Below are 17,282 nucleotides of genomic sequence, written 5' to 3'. Positions count from 1 at the left end.
GCAACCTGGACTTCAGCCCGCGTGTGCAGGAATGGGGGCTCGGAGCTTCCCCTCCCACCCGGGACCCCTCTCTGCCAGTCTTCTTCACACCAGGCAGTGCGGGCGGTTGCCAACTGCAAGTTGGACTACTGGAGAACTTGATGCTTATCGAGAAGGGATGGTGTGCAAGGGAGAATGGGGGGAAGGGGGTCGGGCGGAGAAGCCGCTTTTGTGCAATGGAGAGTTTGTTCCCTTTATAAGAAGGGACTCTCCTCGCTCCTGGTGGGCGGGCAGGTTAGTCTTGCACAAACTTGTGAGCTGGGGACTGTAGGTCCGTTTAGAGAGGTCCGGTTGCGCCCCCCATGACCCATCTCTATACTCCCTATTCAGGCGTTGAAACGAATAAATTAGCAGCCACAACTGAGGCGAACTCTGCAAATTCCAACCACCAGGGAAACAAAAAGAGAAAACACGTGCATTTATTTCCTCATGTCTCCCAGTTACTTCTCTGCATTATTACATTGGTATTTCTTTAGGGGATGAGGAGGGATGCTTGTGATTTGGGCGCGCCTTTTTAATGACAACTTGCACTTCTTCTCGCCCTACTAGTGGGTGGGGGCTGCGGGAGTCGATCCTTTCCCCCCACCCCTTGCCCAGGACCCCCTGTTGCCCCACTTCCTCCGTCTTCCTTCCGGCTTGCGAGCCCGGCCCGGAGTTGCGGGGCAGAGGCGCAGCCCCTGAGCGACGCGGGGCGCGACAGGGCTCCCCTCCTCTTGCACGCACCCACCCGCGACCCGCTCGGCTGGTGCTGATGTGGGTTTCCCCGTCTCGTTCTCTCCTTTCCTCTCCCCGCGATCCGAGGCCGGGGCCCTGCAGCCGGGGGACGAGTGGCCGCCGCGCCCGCCGCACGAATCCAAGTTGGGCTCCGCGGAGCGTAGTGACCGCGGCCGCGCCGCCCCGGCCCTCGGCCAATAGCGCCTCGCTGGGCGAGACACCTGCTTAACCCTTTGAGCCTGGGGCGCAGCCGGCCGGCGGGGACCCAAAAGGGCAGGGCCGATTGGCCAGAAGTTGCAAAGGCCGAGAGCGGCAGAGACCGCCCAGCCCAGCGTTCCCGCACGAGGAGCCGGGGCCAGGCGCCTGCCCTCGCCGCAGAACTGGACGTCCCCTTCCACCCTCCGGCCTCCCGGGGAGCAGCCGAGCCGCACAAAGGCCGGCCCGCGCCCCGGCTGCGTCCCGCGCCCGCCCAGGCAATCTCTGCACTCCCCGAACCCGAGTCAGTTTCCGGAGGATCCTCCCGCGCCCGGCAGCCGCAGGGAGACAGAGGGAGGGAGCCCCAGCTCTCGCTGGCCGGGCCCACGGCGCAGCTGCGTTTCCATTTTCCTCTCAAAGAAAATGCTTTGGACGGCAGATAATACCAGGAGATATGAAACTGCTTCGTCCCCCACATGTTGCACGTAAAAAGAATCGTAATGAGCATCTGTGCCGTGTGCTGGGGATCCCACGAGTTAGTCGAAGACCTAACCGAGGTCCTGACTCCTTCCTTCCTGGAAAGGGGTCATTTTCTAGTTTAGCGGCATTTCATTCCGAGATACTTGCTTTTCAAAGGCCAAACTCAAGGTCTTGGAGAACGGGGTGAGGGGTGGGAAGAGTGGAGGGTCTGAGTAGATGGAAAACCGCCTTGTGAGGATGTGGTCACAGATGGGAGTCCCATTCCCCCTCAGAGCACCGCAGCCAGGAGATGTGGGTTGACTTGGGTCTCTGCGCCCTCTCCTCCCCACCTCTCACCCTCAGGGCAGGATCTGAAGAGAGAGATCTCAAATACCATCCCTTGACTCTGAGCTGGCTTTCCAGCTGAAAGGATGGAGTCCATGGCAATTCTAGAGAGGTCAGGAATGTTTTAGGGGTTTGGAAGAGTTCTCCTCGGACTGCATAGGTCAAGGTACGCAGTACTATAGGCCAAAGGATCCAAGTAAATGGCTGATGAATGAAGATAGAAATCAACACAGATCCAGGCAGTGGCTTTCTATAAAATAGCATTAGTTTGAATTTTTGGCCCATTGTGGGTTGGTGCTGTGCTTGCCACCTGATATCTAGGTCAGCCAGTTGATGGAGGCTTCCAGCAAGTGGCTCCAGCTTCCATATGTACTTTGACTCTTGTAGCATAATTCAATATTCCAAGCTAGATCTGGTTGATCCAGAAGCAGTCCCAATGTGCCAAATGATGCCAAAGAGGGGAAGCCCTCTTTGGCCAAAAGAGTAGAGTTTTTAGAAAATTACTTTCCCTTTTAAAGTTTCTCTGCACAACCAACAGGGAATTATATTTGTAGACAATATCACAGTTCTTTGTTTCAATGCAATTCTAGGAACAGGAAAGATCAGGGATTATATTTTTATTAACTACTTGTTTTACAGAATAGTGGGTCTGGAAATACGTGGCCCTGCTTTGTTTCCCTTCTGGAGGACAAGTTTTTCTCGGAAGATTAAAGGGCAAATAGAAAGAATATGTGAGATCTGTTGTCAGACATTAAGACTAGATATGCTGAAGCTCACTTCAATTATACTTTATATTATTAAAAGAGAGTTTAATGAGCACATTCAACTTCAAAGGTCCAAGCTGTCAACCCCATATTTAAGAGAACTAATAGAGCTCCTGCCCTCCAGAAACTTTCTTTTCTAAAATAGAAATACACAGAAAACTCAAAGAAGACTGGCACTGTAGATTCCCTTAGAATGCCTATAAATGGGTTTCAGTATTTTGTCCTTACATGTGTAACTCTGGAAGTTTGGTTTGCATGCATGAGAGACTAAAAGTCCTTATTGGATCTGCTTATCTCCATGTTCATTAAGGACCTTAAGCAAAATATAAGTTTATTCGCTCATTAGTAATTCAGATTTCATTACTCTTTCAGTTAAAATCTTTACATGCTGGCAGCTGTTTTGAAATATTTTGAAAGTTGCTTTGGCACTCATCCAACTAAATGGGCTCCAGTTAGCATTAACCTGTATACTTTTTCATCTTGTATTCTCCTCCCCCCTAAAATCTACATATTAGTGTATGTTGTCTAGATCTAGAAAGAATTTTGTGATGTTTTAAACCCTCCATATATGCAAATGATACACATACAGCTATCACAATTACATTTTTTACATCTTCATCTTTGTTGTCAGTGTACAACCATGCCTTTTGCTCATATGATAAAAATATCTATTCTCTGGAAATTCATTTCCATACTTAGAGTTAAATGGTTTTTACTTTGAATTTTCACTATTGGCTGTCAGAAGCTACCACTGACAGGTAGGAGAGAGGAGCTACAGAGCTTAATTGCAACTAATTTTTGCTTTACTTTGGTCAGATATTTAAGAGGAAAACAAAAAGTACATAGAGATCAGGATAACATGAAGCAAAACAAAACAAACAGAATGAAAATACTGTATGTAATGAATAAGGTAAGAGATGTTTTACTCTGAAAGGTTGAGTGTTTTATGCACGTGATCGTGCTGCAGTGAGAGATTTTTTTTTCTATTTAAAAGTAAAAACAAAAACAAACCAAAACAAAACCTCATGTGATAATTTACAACAATCTGTGTGAGAGAGTCTTCATTGTAGAAAGATCCATGAGCTAAAATTAAGATCCCTCCATACCGTGGGAAGGAGATTTTACATTTTGTAGAGGGGTTAAATATTTTATTTAAACAATTTTCCATCTTTGCTCTTCAATCCAAACTGAATTCAGCTCCTACTGCTACATTTGCCATGCTATTAACATGTCCTCTAGTCCATTCAAAAGGAAGACTATAATGTCAAGGGAGGAAAAAAAGTAACATAAACTTGGCAATATGCACTTTCTTGATATTCCAGAAGAGAAACTAAGGAATTAAGAGAGAATATCTAATAAATCATTATTTATAATATATGTATGTTCATATATAATATAAAAGGAGAGTACTGAGGATTTTTCATATTAATACTACCTATATCAAATACTGAATATCTCAAGCTATTATGCTAAACTAATTCTCAGAGGACTTTATAAATATATAGTAGAAAGAGAAGAGATTTAGTTAAGAGAGGAAATCCTTTAGCTATTTTTAAAATTCAGCAGCAGGCAGTAGGGATGAGGAATTGTTTTTTTTTTTTTTAAATTGGTGGGAAAGGGTCTCAAACCTGTATGTGTGTTTTTTTATTACAATATTCACACATTGTGGCACATATTATTCCAAGGCATCTGCCAATCAATTGACTCTAACTAAAGCTAAATTTAGACTTAAATGAAAAATAATTAAATTCTCTCAACATATACAAAAGCCTAATCTTAAAATTTGCTTTTGCATATTTCTTAATAATTCTGGATTTGGTTTTGGAGATGAAATATTTCTGGTTTTTATAGAGACAACTTAAAAATCTACCTGTGATTATATATGTTGGTCACAAATGTTGGTTCTAGTCTCTTCAATTACTGTCAGCATCCTTAGAACTTGCACAAAGCCACTAAGTGTGAGTTGGTACTTGCACCACAAATCCAGGAGTGACCCATGCACAGTTTTATTTCAGTGAAAATTTAACCTAATGCTAACTGGAAATTTCTTTAGCATTTGATTTGGTTCCTTCATGTAGGCATATTTCTATAGCCACTGGAGTCTTCTTCACTGAATTTGTGTGTGTTTGTGAATTTTAAAATTATTAATTCAATGAACTGGTTTTTGAAGTAGTGACTAATTGTTTTGGATTACTTTTTTTTTCCAAAATGAAAACAACCATTCCAGATGAATTTTTGCTTGGTTTTTTCATTTTCTGCAGGATAGGACATTTTATAAACCTAATCACACGGCAAATCAAAGGATTGGTTTTATTACACTCCATGCTGAGTCAACCATTCTGTTTCTATTAAACTGTTATGTCTCTTCACTTAGAGTAGTGATTCTCAAACTTTAGCGTGCATTAGAATCACAAGAAGGGCTTATTAAAACACAGGTTTCTGAGCCTGACCTTTACAAGATCTTTTCCAATAAGGGAAGGGGGTGCTAATAATTTGCATTTCCAGCAAACTCCTAGGTGATACTGATATAGTTGATCCATGCACCATATTTGAGAAGCATTGGTTACCTGCAAGGTTTACCATAGAAGATTGGGATGGGAGATCTAGATTCAGATCCTGATACTACACACCGAGCAGTCAAAGGCAAGTTATTTAACTCTCTCGGCTTCCACAATCTAACCTGGTATTAATTCACCCAGCAAAAAATGGATCTGTCTTGTATGGTGGCATTCAGACACAGTTCCTTCTTTAGGAGCAAAAAGTTTATTAGCAGAGGCAAATATATAAAGAATAGATTGCAACAAAGTATCTTAGGAGCAACAATAGACTCCTGTCAAATTCGCAAAAGTGCCATGGGGGTTAGGAGCTGAACCAAATGAATAATAAAATATGGTCAGGAGCTTGGGGTGAGAATCATGCACTCTGGGTTTGAATACAGTTCTACCTTTTACAAAGTGAGTGACTTCAGGCAATTTGTTTATTTCTCCCAAACCTTAGTTCCTTCATTTGGAAAAAAAAAATAGTGATATGGTTCTCAAGGGATTGTTATAAGGACTATTTGTTATAAAGTGTATAAAGTACTTAGGACAGTGCCTGACTTAGGTTAATTATTCAGTGAAAAGTAGTCACCGACATGAGAACAATCTCTAAATTATCTTCCAAGATCTCTTCCTTAGAGATGGGAAAGGTCCTGATATTTACCCAGGAAAGTAACGCAATATTTACATGATCTACTGATGAATGTTGACAGGTCTAAAATGTTATTAATTTTAAACTCTAGAACAATATACTTGCAACTATGTGTGGTTAATTTTTTTTATCAAAGTCAAGAAAGCTAACATAAAAATACTGCAAGTGTTCCCCAGAGTCTGGTACACTTTGGATAAAGGCTAAAGTTCCGCTTTACACAAAGGATAGTAAAATTCTGGCATTAATCATGTGCATGATCTGTAGAGGCATAAAATAAAATAGTTATTTTTTAAGATGAAAATACACTTTGCAATTACATATTGCTTTGTTATCAAGTCATGAATGGATTATTATGAATATATTAGAGTTTTGATTTTGAGTAGAATTCCAAAATAGGTACTTTGTTTTCTTATACTGTCGTCCAGGAAGTGGGCACAGTTTGGAGCAAAGCAATTCAGATACCTAATGTTGTAGATCTGGCAACAGGAAATTAATTTTCCCTCTATTCTCCTAAAAAAGGATGAGAAAAGAAAATAAAAATTGGAATGACACTCCAGGAGGTTGGAAAAGTGAAACACCTAAGGAGCTAGATGAAGTTCCACAGCAGAAAGGAGTTTTCCATTATACGGAAACTGAAGAGGATCACTTGTGGAGATGCAGAACAAGATAACTATCCTCATTCAGATTAAGAAATTTTTCACGAGGGGTCTGTTGGAGTCAATGTCCCTTAATTTCATATTTTTTTATAGACATCATCTTTAATTATATTATCTCTATACCATAAGAAAAACGTCATCAGGGCAGCCCTGGTGGCCCAGTGGTTTAGCCCCATCTTCAGCCTAGGGCATAATCCTGGGGCCCCGGGATCAAGTCCGCATCAGGCTCCCTGAATGGAGCCGGCTTCTCCCTCTGCTGTTGTCTCTGCCTCTCTTTCTCCCTGTCTCAGTCATGAATAAATAAATAAAATCTTAAAAAAGAAAAGAAAAACATCATCACACTGTTTTCCAAGTGTTGTACAGTCTTTCTAACATGGTTTACACAGGCAATCACAAATATTTTTTATCATAATTCTTTGTCATTATTCAAAGTCTTGTTCAAAGTAGAAAAACTGAGTTATTGTGAAAAGCAGTTTCATTTTTCAAAACCTCTAATCCAGAAAACAAAAAGAGAAAAATCTGTAATTTAAGTATTTACAGTAATTAATTTTATTTAAGTACCCTGGACAGCTGCTCAAGGTATAGAACAAGGAGGAAGTAACTGAACCTTTTGAAGTTAAATTACTATTTGTTGTTAGTGATTCATAATCAAAGGCATATCTCAAAGAGATGATACGCTACTGAAGAATTAATCATTTAATATATAATTTAAAATAATCTTGTTCAGGAATTATATCTCGACCGTCAGATATATATTTGATTAAAGTTCCAGAAGTAGCTTCTTGACTGACTTATTTACAAACACAAGTTTCCAATGTTTGTGTCTCAGGGAAATCAAGAAAGGATGTTATCAGAAATGTTATCTGTGTATCTCTGAATTCTGCTTTAACTTAACTTATTTTGACTGAGAAATGACCTCTCCTAAAAAGTGATTTGTGTGGTCAAAACCAAAGAAAACCACAGATTTGAGGAAGACTCATTAACAATTATATGAGAGAAAATATCTAACCCAATTGTTCAAATTTGAAACTTTTGCCAATCTTATTTACTTTTATTTTGGAGAATGATACAAAGTATTTTCACTTGGAAATTGCCTTGTTGCCAAGGACCTTAGCTTATTATGATTTCCTCATCTTTAACTCTTTCTAAAAAGAAACACTGGATGTTATACAAGTAAAATCAACTGTATATGAAATCACTTCAGCTCTGTATAACAAAAACCAAAGATAATAAATGCTTACATCATCAGATAGAAGTATTTTTCTCTCATGTAAACATTTTGAAGTAGATGGTCCAAGATAGATGTACCCGAATTGTCAAGCAACGACCTGGATTCCTTCCATCTTGTTTCTCTACCATGTCAATACTGTTGAACTAATCCATACTGTCCAAGATGATCAGCTACTGCATCCACATTGTACAAAGCAGGATAAAAGTACCAGAGTAAGGGAGAGAAGATCCAGAGTATGGATCTTCCTCTTAAGAACATACTTTAGAAGTGACATATACTATCCTTATTTCTCAGTTATCAAAATTTACTCACATAGCCATGAATGGCTGCAAGATACACTGGGAAATGAAGTCTATATTATAGTCATGCGGCCAGATAAAAATCAAGAGTTCCATTACTGTAGAATAAGGAGACCGTCCAACTCAGAAATCCACTTGACATTAGGAGATGAACACATCCAGAGAAGTAACTCTTCATTGAAGTTTATGAAGATTAGTTTCAAACAGTGTTTATTTGAAACCTAGTAATAACCACATTCTGAAGTATTCACCAAGATGCATTCTAATTGCCATTGAAGCCAAAGAGAAAGGGATATAGTAATAAAATGTGATTACATTTTTTCTTTTTTTAGAGAGAAGATGACAAATTTTTCAGAATTCTAGTATAATAAGAAATTTTGTATAGTGAGGTGTGATTTTCATTTGATCCATGGCTGAATAAAACCTAGACAAATGTGCAAATATTATTTATTCAATAATGACATGCTCAACTCTTGTTCTTTTGGCCTGCACTCAGAATATGAGGGAGGGGTATCAAGGATTGAGATTACCCCATCACCATGTTTATACTTTGTAGAATTTAGAGGAAACAGGGACTCTAGGAAGCCTCAACCACACCTTTCATTGAGGGAATGGCTGTAGGCATTCATCAGTTTGAGAATGGGAGAATCTGCTTTTGGTGATCTCAGATGTCCTTACCATCTGATTCTGCACAAAGGCAAAACAGAGCTATAGAATAACTTGCTCCCCCCAACCATTCCCTACTAAGACTCTCTAACTTTCAACTCAAGCTTATTTTGAACTTTTCTAAATTCCTATTTTCTTTTTAATTGTTACCATTTGAAAATTACAGAGAAACTCAAATATTTTAAAAACAGTTTAGAAAGGTCCATATTTTTTTTAAAAAAAGGTCCATATTCTGGAATATATGCTAAGGGTCAGGAGAAGAAAAACTTGAGTCAGAGTACCTAGGTTTTAACATAGCCAAGGACTTGAAGGAAATTACTTGACCTCTCAGGGAAGAGTTGCTTTCATTCATTTCCTTTCATTAATGCATAAATCTATTTCAATACTCCTTGAGCACCTACTATATGCCAAGTATTCTTTTAAACAGTGGGTCTACAGCAGGATACAAAACAAAGCTTCTAGTAATGGATCTTTCACTATAGGTAAGAGGAGATAGTAATAAATGGATATCTATAGCAGTTGGAAAAGACAACTTCATTGGATTGTTATAAGGATGAACTAAGGCAAAAAAAAGTGGTTAGCCTAGTTCCTTACATGCAAACACACTTCTAGGTGGGAACTATTACTGATTATATTACATGGATATGGAAATAGTATGAATCAGAAAATTCAAGTTCACAGTAATAGTCTAAAATAACATGCCTAGTCTGCATTGAAGGTGTCATTCCTGGGATGTCTGGGTGGCTCAGTCGATTAAGCAACCGACTCTTGATTTCAGCTCAGGCCACCACCTCAGACTCCCTGTTCAGTCAATAGTCTGCTTGAGATTCTCTCTCTCTCCCTCTGCTCCTCACCACTGTGGGCTTTTGTGTGTTCTCACCATTTCTCTCTCTCAAATAAATAAGTAAATAAATCTTTAGAAGGTGTTAGTCCTATCATCTCATTTTTATTTGGTTAAAAAATTCTTTCAACATCTAATGAAAAATAACCCCACATTAAATTAATTTGTTCCTATCCTTTCCTATTTCTCTGATTTGTCAGAGTAAAATATATTTTTTAAAAAAACAAAAACAAAAAAAAACCTAATGTTAAAATGGGTAAAGAAATTGAAATGAAAAATGAATATGTCTTGATTATCTGCTGCCAGTTGGGCACTATATTTGGCATTCAACGCACATGCTTTCCTTTAATGCCTGGAATAGGCCTCTAAAGTAATTCTTATTAGCCCCATGTTTACAGATGGAAAAAATTCTAAATTTCAACACATTCCAGTAAATATTTGAGACAACTAAAGAAAAAGAAAGGCAACTAAAATAGTTTATGTTTTTTAGTTGCCAGTTATTTTGGCCACAAGTATTTTTCCTCTAAGACACAGGTATGTAATGCCTCCAATGAGACTGAGAAGAGAGTTTTTATATCTTATGAATTAATTTTCCTAAAATAAATCAGGATTTTTTCCCTTTCTCTGTTAGGTTCACTTAGTTATAATATAAAGCAATTACAACACTTCAGTTCAAATAGGAATGGTCATAGAAATTTTAAGAGCTTTTTTTCTATTAGGAAATGTGATGATGGTATAGATAGATAATTCTCTAGATATGTTCCCAAACTTCATCATCATCACAGAAACTTGTTATAAGTGCAAATTCTTAAGCCTTACCTCATGAATAAAATCCTCTGAGAGTGGGAGCTGGGAAGCTGTGTTTTAAAATCCTCCAGATTATTGTGATGTACCCTAAAGTCTGAAGATTACTGTTGGTGACCAATAAAAGATGTTAAGGATAATTATAATACTATTTTTTTTTTTGAGGCAAGAGTCTTTTTCTTAGCCCCAAAAATGTATGCCATTAGTTTCCTCTCATGAAAAGAGAAAGCAGAAAACAAGACATTCCTTTATAGACTCCAAATTTATATATATTTCCAAATATCACCAGTTTGGGAGTTGTGCAGATAGTAGAGCTATATGTAGCAAATATTTCAGAGGCAACCAAAGACTGATTCCCTTTCTAAATTCTTCTGCTTCCAAAATAGTAGGGAATATATTTCACTTAAGATCCTGAAAGCACAGAAGAGAACACCAACAGAAAGAGAGAATAAAGAGCCCTCACCTGCTTTAGAGACTTACTTTCGTACCTGGAGGGCCAGAAGGAGCAGGTCCTGTTCAATATGTAGGAGACCAGAGAGCGGGATTGGTTTGTTAAACCTGTCACTGAGATTAGAGCTTCCCGAAGCTCCTGTCCTAACATCAAGTCAATTTCTTGCTAAACTCTTTCTCATTTTAAATGGGAAAAAGATTAGACTGTTGAGTGCTTGGGGAAAAATATAAAACTGGCTGGTAGGCAAGCTTTCTTTTTTTTTAAAGGAAAAATTCTCTCAGCCTTCTGAACTCAGAGATAGCTTAATAAAAGTTACAGAAAAGTCTCAAACGAGTGGAAGAAAATGAGAGGGTAAGAAAAAGGCAACCAGATACCACTTAAAATCAGTGTCCCTTCTAAGGGATAAACAAAACACCTCCAAAGTTCTTACACCTTACAAAGTTCTTCCTCGAGACAGAGGAAGAAACTAAAAAATGATTCAAAATATTTGGAGCCTTTAACTTCAGGAGAAGGTAGGAAACACATGACATAGGATGCAAAACAATGCGTAACAATCAAAGTAGCCGTGTTTCTCACAGGTACCCTTGCCCTTCTGTGTTATGGACACCCTTCTCACCAGCTCATCAGCAAATCTTTGGGCAGAGACCTGTTGCAAAATATAATAGAAAGAGAGCGAAGAAGACTAAATTGTGTTTTCATACAAACACAAAAAGTAGTAAAGAAAGGATTCCTCTTTTTTTTAACAATCAGAGGGGATTCCTAAAGCTGAAATTATCGCCCCAGTCTGTTTTCCACAGAGCCGTAGCTTGCAGGATAGTTTTGAAAAATGAAGCTATAGCAAAAGTCACTGAAGCAAAGTTCCTAGAGTTAGTTTCACTGGGCACTGGTGAGAAAGTTTCATGAACTAAGCTGGAGAAATAGTCCAAGAGATCTTGAAGCAGATGGACAATGTAGACTTTAGCCCAAATTCAGAATTTTACCAAATTATTTAGTTATTACTCACTGGAATTAGATGTTAAGATGAAGATAGGAGTGCAAGAGGTTTTAAGGGCTGTGTGGGAGAATGATGACAATAATGCCCATGAAAGATAAAGAAACAAGAAGCAAGATTTGACAAGGCAAGCCCCTAGAGCAGGAGGACATGAATCTGAGATTTGTCAAAGAGAAGTCATGGGCAGGTAGGGGTGGGGGTGGGGGGGTCTTGAGATGCAGGCAGAATTGGTCAGGGAGAGTCAGACTGTCCAACATGGAGAGTTAGATCCTGTGTCAGAAGAATCCCACGTTGGGCAGAAGTGGTCAGGACCTGGGAGCCCCACATTGCTCAGTCACTGAGGACCACCTGGTAAGACTATGGTCTTGGTTCAAAAGTTGTGACATATTCCAAAGGCACTGTCACTGGAGTCTGTCAGCTATCTTTATTCCTTGAGACTGAATGGCAAGTTCTTTCCTGAAGGAAGATCCAAGCAGTGCATTTTCATGGTGGCCACTGGCCAGCCTTGTACTATATGGATCCATGTCTCCATGTTTTCACAGCCCTCCAGGACTCCTGTGGGTTTCTCTCCTAACGTAAAACTGCAGTCCTTTTGGCAACTGGTATTCATCATTGCCCTTCTCTACTCTCCATTTGAAGTTCTCCTGGTCCTCAAATCATCACTTCTATGGTCTTGATGGTTTTTCAAAAGTACATATTTCTCTGCTGCAGAGAGCTTGGACTTTAGAACCATTGAGATTCTCCAAATGGGATTTGCCACAAACTCCACTGTATCTTTTCCACCACTGACATCTTCAGAACTATAGAGTCTGCCTGAACCTATGGTGCAAGCAGCTTACATGCAGTCTGGACCTGCCTAGAGCCCTGCTCCCTTGTATTTGGGCTGAAGTAGCATTACTGAGTATGGAATGTGTTACCTCCAGAGCCCCAAGAAACTTACCAGGCATTGTGCTTCTTTCTTTGTTGTAGGGTATACAAGGTGCAGTAGTTTGTATTTTTTTCCTACTTTGTAAGGGATGTCCTACTGTGTCTTTGACTACTGAGTCCCTAAAATTTTATTGATATGATGGGCCCCTATATATGTATGTGGTTTATTTCCTGTGCTTCAAAGAACATGTGTCTTACCAAGACTTTCAGTATGCCAGCCACCTCTTACCCAACTTGCTTGATCTGTATAACATCATCAGTGCAATGGTTAAAGTGATATTCTGAAGGATACTGGATGGTCCAGATCCCTTAGGACTATATTATGACACTCTTTATATAGCCCTGGGGAAAAACTGTGAATGTATATTTTCGTCCATACCATGTAGACCAAGATGAACTGTTTCTGTTCATCTTTCTTGATTAAGATAGAAAGAACAAACGTATTTGCCAAATCAAAAGCTGCATGTCATGTCTTGAGGTTCTCACTAAGGTGAAATTCTATATTCCAAGATGGTACCCCTAAATCAATTAAATTTCCTTTATCCGGTCTTATGTTTTGGTTTCCTTTGTGAAGCACCTTCAAAATCCAATCCCAGGGTACTTCCCCAGCTTCTGCTGGAATATGCTTACTAGTTTTTGTAGCAAATTTAAGATATGATTGTTTTCTCTGTTGTCACGCTCAGCACATCTCTAGCTGGATTATGGTAAGACTTGATCCTAGTCATCAGCAAGACAGCCAGAAGTGCTGGTGGCAGATCTTAAAGGGAAGCACACCCCCGCCCCCATTGCCTTACTAGGAAGAAGACTCTGCAATGTTTTTCCATATGGGGAGAGTTCTAGCTCTTAATAGGGATGGGCAGGCTCCTATGCAGTCTCCAAAGGTTCGGAGGTTTGGGGAACCAGAATGTTTAGGGTTATCTACTCTGATGCCCCCACATCATATGTAAAGCTTCCTGATTTTCCCACAAGTGCTCTGATCATGAGACTTGCTTCCACTGAGCAGTCAATCAAGCTCAATTATACTAACTCCAGAGTTTTCTGTTTGTTGGTTTGTTTTGTTTGTTTTATTTTGTTTTACTTTTCCTACTTTCCACCTGCAGAAGGTAAAGGCTGTTTTTGAAACTGCCAAAGAGGTCCCCGGAATTTCTCCATTAGTTTTCAGTTTGATAATTGCCTTTAGCTTTTCATTTTTCTTCTCTAGTGTTTCAATTCAGCCTAATAACAGTAAGCCAGATGCACGGTCCTTAAATGCATTATTCCCCACCCACCTCCTACTCAAGATTTTTCAAAGTCCTGAATCACTGTTGGAATCAGTGTTCCCCTCTACTTCAACATTGTCCCAGGTCACTCCCTGTAAAGGTTTTAGTAATGGAGTTATACATTGTGCCAAGGACTATGTATGCCCTCCTTACCACCCAAAGTGGGGGTTTTCATTGACAGATAAGTACTAAATAATCCAGGCCCAAATGTATTGTTATCATCAGCTTGGGCCTTTTGGGAGGCAGATGCTGAGACAGAGTTAGATATGGACAGGGTTCATTGGGAGAGCTAACACCTGTGAAAGGTAAAAGGGAAGAGAGCAGGATTGGACGGGGAAAGCTTTCAGATGAGAGATGACCCAGATTGTGAAGTTGCAGGGGGATGGATACCTGTTGTTCTTGTCTGTTTGGCATCCACTTTGCCTGTTCTGCAAGCCATACCTTGGTTTCCTTTGAAGAGCCAGCACTCTCTGCTCTGTTCATGAGGAAATGTCCCCCATCCCCACCTTCACTCACCCCTAACACCCCCCGAGAAGACAGGACTCAGACCTGGCCACTCAGGACTTCCGTTGGAAATAAAAATTTTTGTTCCCTACCAGTGTCGCTTGCTATGAAGATGAGGTAGTGTGGAGTTACCAGAGACTGCCATCTGAAGAGAACCTGCCTATTAATGAAACCAATTGCAAGGAAAGCAGAGCCGAGAAAAAGAACTCAAGAAACTGAATTTTAATGATATATTTGGGCCCTTGGGGCTCTCCAGACTTTGAGACCCAGATCTACCACTGGACTTTCCAGTTTTAGGAGCCAGTCAAGTATCTTTTTGGCTTTGGACGGTTTGACAGAGACTTAGTCACTTTCAACTATGAGAGTCTTCATATAGAAATGTTAGAGAAAGGACTGGACAGTGGTATAAGCCACATGGGCTTAATATGGGCTCTAAAAAGGTCATTTAATATTAGAATTAGAATAGAGCTCAGCATCCAGTTCCAATCCAATGCCCTGAAAAGGGAGATGACACAAGTTGAATGACTTATCTAAAGTCACAGAGCCACTTGGTGGCAAATCACATTTTGATGCTGTCTTCAGTTTCTAGGCCACAGCTATGTTCACTGTAACACTCTCTCCCTTGAGAGACAAGAGATTACACAATGTAATTCACAGAACTCACAGAAACAGAAAAAAAATTAATTTATAAACAATAGCAGTCAGCTAATGCTAATTTAGTATTTAATGCCAGTAATCCTGGATAATGTGGCTATTGAAGAGTAGTTACTAACGTGGGCTTCATACTATAATTTAGCATTACTTAAGTGAGAACAAAATCAAAATATGCACTTTTGAACAAAGTGTGAAAAATGTTTAATCCTTATTAGTTTTTCTTTTTGTGACTTGCCTCAAGATGTTCCTTTTCTTTGTTCAGCATATTTCTATTCTTTAGAACTTCCATGTAAAATCTGGAATGTTGTAAGATGAAAATCATTTTGGAAAATTAACGTGAACTTTTCCTAGTGCATTGTTACTTATTTAATTATTGTAAAAAAAAAATCAAGGAGACTTTGCCACTTTGAGAATGTTGTTATAGTGTATTCTTACAGCAGCATTTTTAAAAATCAGCAATCTTAGGTTTTAAAGGTTAAATTAAAAGCTAAATTTTTGAGTGATGACTGTGTCCACATAAAATACCTTAAGGAAAAGGTGAAACATTTATACATTTATGAGTAATTGATTCTTTTATGATTTTTTATTTTCTAGAAAAGGGCTCATAATCCATCTGGGGATTTCTATTTCAGGGAAGATTTATTTGTAGGTTTTCATTTGTTTCACCTAGGCATTATATTATTTTAATTTTAAAATATATTTTGGGTTTTTTCATATGCCAGATTTTGTTTTGTATTTTCCAGGTTTTTCTAAAAGCAACATTATGATCAATCACATGCTAACTGTTACATAATTAGCTTAGTGTATCAGTTTTACACACTGCAAAATGGCAACAAAGAGGAACAGACCAAAATTAAACAAGGCAACGAAGAGAGTGTACTCCATTTTACACACTCTACTTGGCAACTCTCTTGACTTATATTTTTTTAAAGATAAATTTGGTTTCAGGAAATTCATCTATAATATTCAGTTTAAAGCCTCAAGTAGTCCCATGCAAATCTTTAGATTCAAGATTCCATAATTGCAAATAGATGTACTTAAATTGTACGTAAAAGTGCCATAATTTTAAACATCTAGTAAAAAATATATATATATATATATATATATAGATAACAGGAAAACCAAAGAAACAAAACTTGAACATATTAATAAAAGGAAATTTGTATCTCCGTATTTTGCTACTAAGGAAAGCCTGATTTTTTTTTTTGCCACCTCAGATTCAATAAACTCATTTGTACATCCAAGAAGTACTCATTGAGCATCTTTGTTTATCCAGCACAGAAGCTATAGAGATGGACAGACCCAATCCTGATGCCCAAGGAGCTAAAGAAGCAAAGAAAACAGACATGCAGACAAATGGCTAGGGTGCCATGTGAAAAATGTTGCAAGAGAACTTTGTAATGATGGACAGGGAAACAGATGAGAAGGTGAAGGTGACCTAGACAAAGAGAAGGGAGGATAGGAAAAGACTTCATGGATGAGGAAATCAGTAGAAAGTTAACAAGTGTAGAAGAAAAAGACATTCTGGGTCACCAGTTTCTTACAGATGAATGAGAGTATATATGTCTCATGCAGGGAGCAGAACATGGGTAGAGAGAGGGCAGGGTGTGTGGTGGGATGTGGAGGTGAAGTGGAAAATCAAAGTAAGCAACCGAAAATAAACTCAGGTGTGCAAGAAAGGCAGGTACCAGATATTAAAAACCTTAAATGCCAAGCTATGGATCTGAATTTCATCTCATTGTCCATGGAAAGTCATGAAAGATATTTTTATTTTATTATATCAAGAATATGACATGATCTTAAAATATAGAAGGATGAAGTCTGCAAGATTGCAGAGGACATATTAGTGGGGAAAGAGACTGGAACCACAGACCCTCTTAAAAAACTATTCCAATAGAAAGTGGTATGGTGATAAATGCTTGGCTTGAAGGAATGCAGTGGAGTGGAGGAGACAGGAATGTAGTTTAGATAAGGGATGAAGATCAGGGATGTTAATTAAGGTAGGAAACATGGTTCAGTGGAAAGGAAAGATATGTTGGGATTGGGACATGATTGGTTGAGGTGTCTATGTGTATTGAGGTGGAGCCACCCAGTAGACCATTGGAATATCAGCCGCTGAACCAGGCTGAAGATCAGCATTCATGGTATAGAGGGAAGATGGGTCATCGAAGACCACTCAAGTCTTTCACAGCTACAAGCCATAGAAATTTGCAGTTTTTATCATAATTGTCTTCTGGATGTCTAGAAACAAACAAGAAAGCATCATTGTGTTCATATTGCTCTCATTAAAGAAT

The sequence above is a fragment of the Vulpes vulpes genome, chromosome 6 (genome assembly GCF_048418805.1).
Source record: "Vulpes vulpes isolate BD-2025 chromosome 6, VulVul3, whole genome shotgun sequence".
NCBI classification, from domain to species: Eukaryota; Metazoa; Chordata; class Mammalia; order Carnivora; family Canidae; genus Vulpes; species Vulpes vulpes.
Note: the sequence above shows the minus strand (reverse complement) of the source record.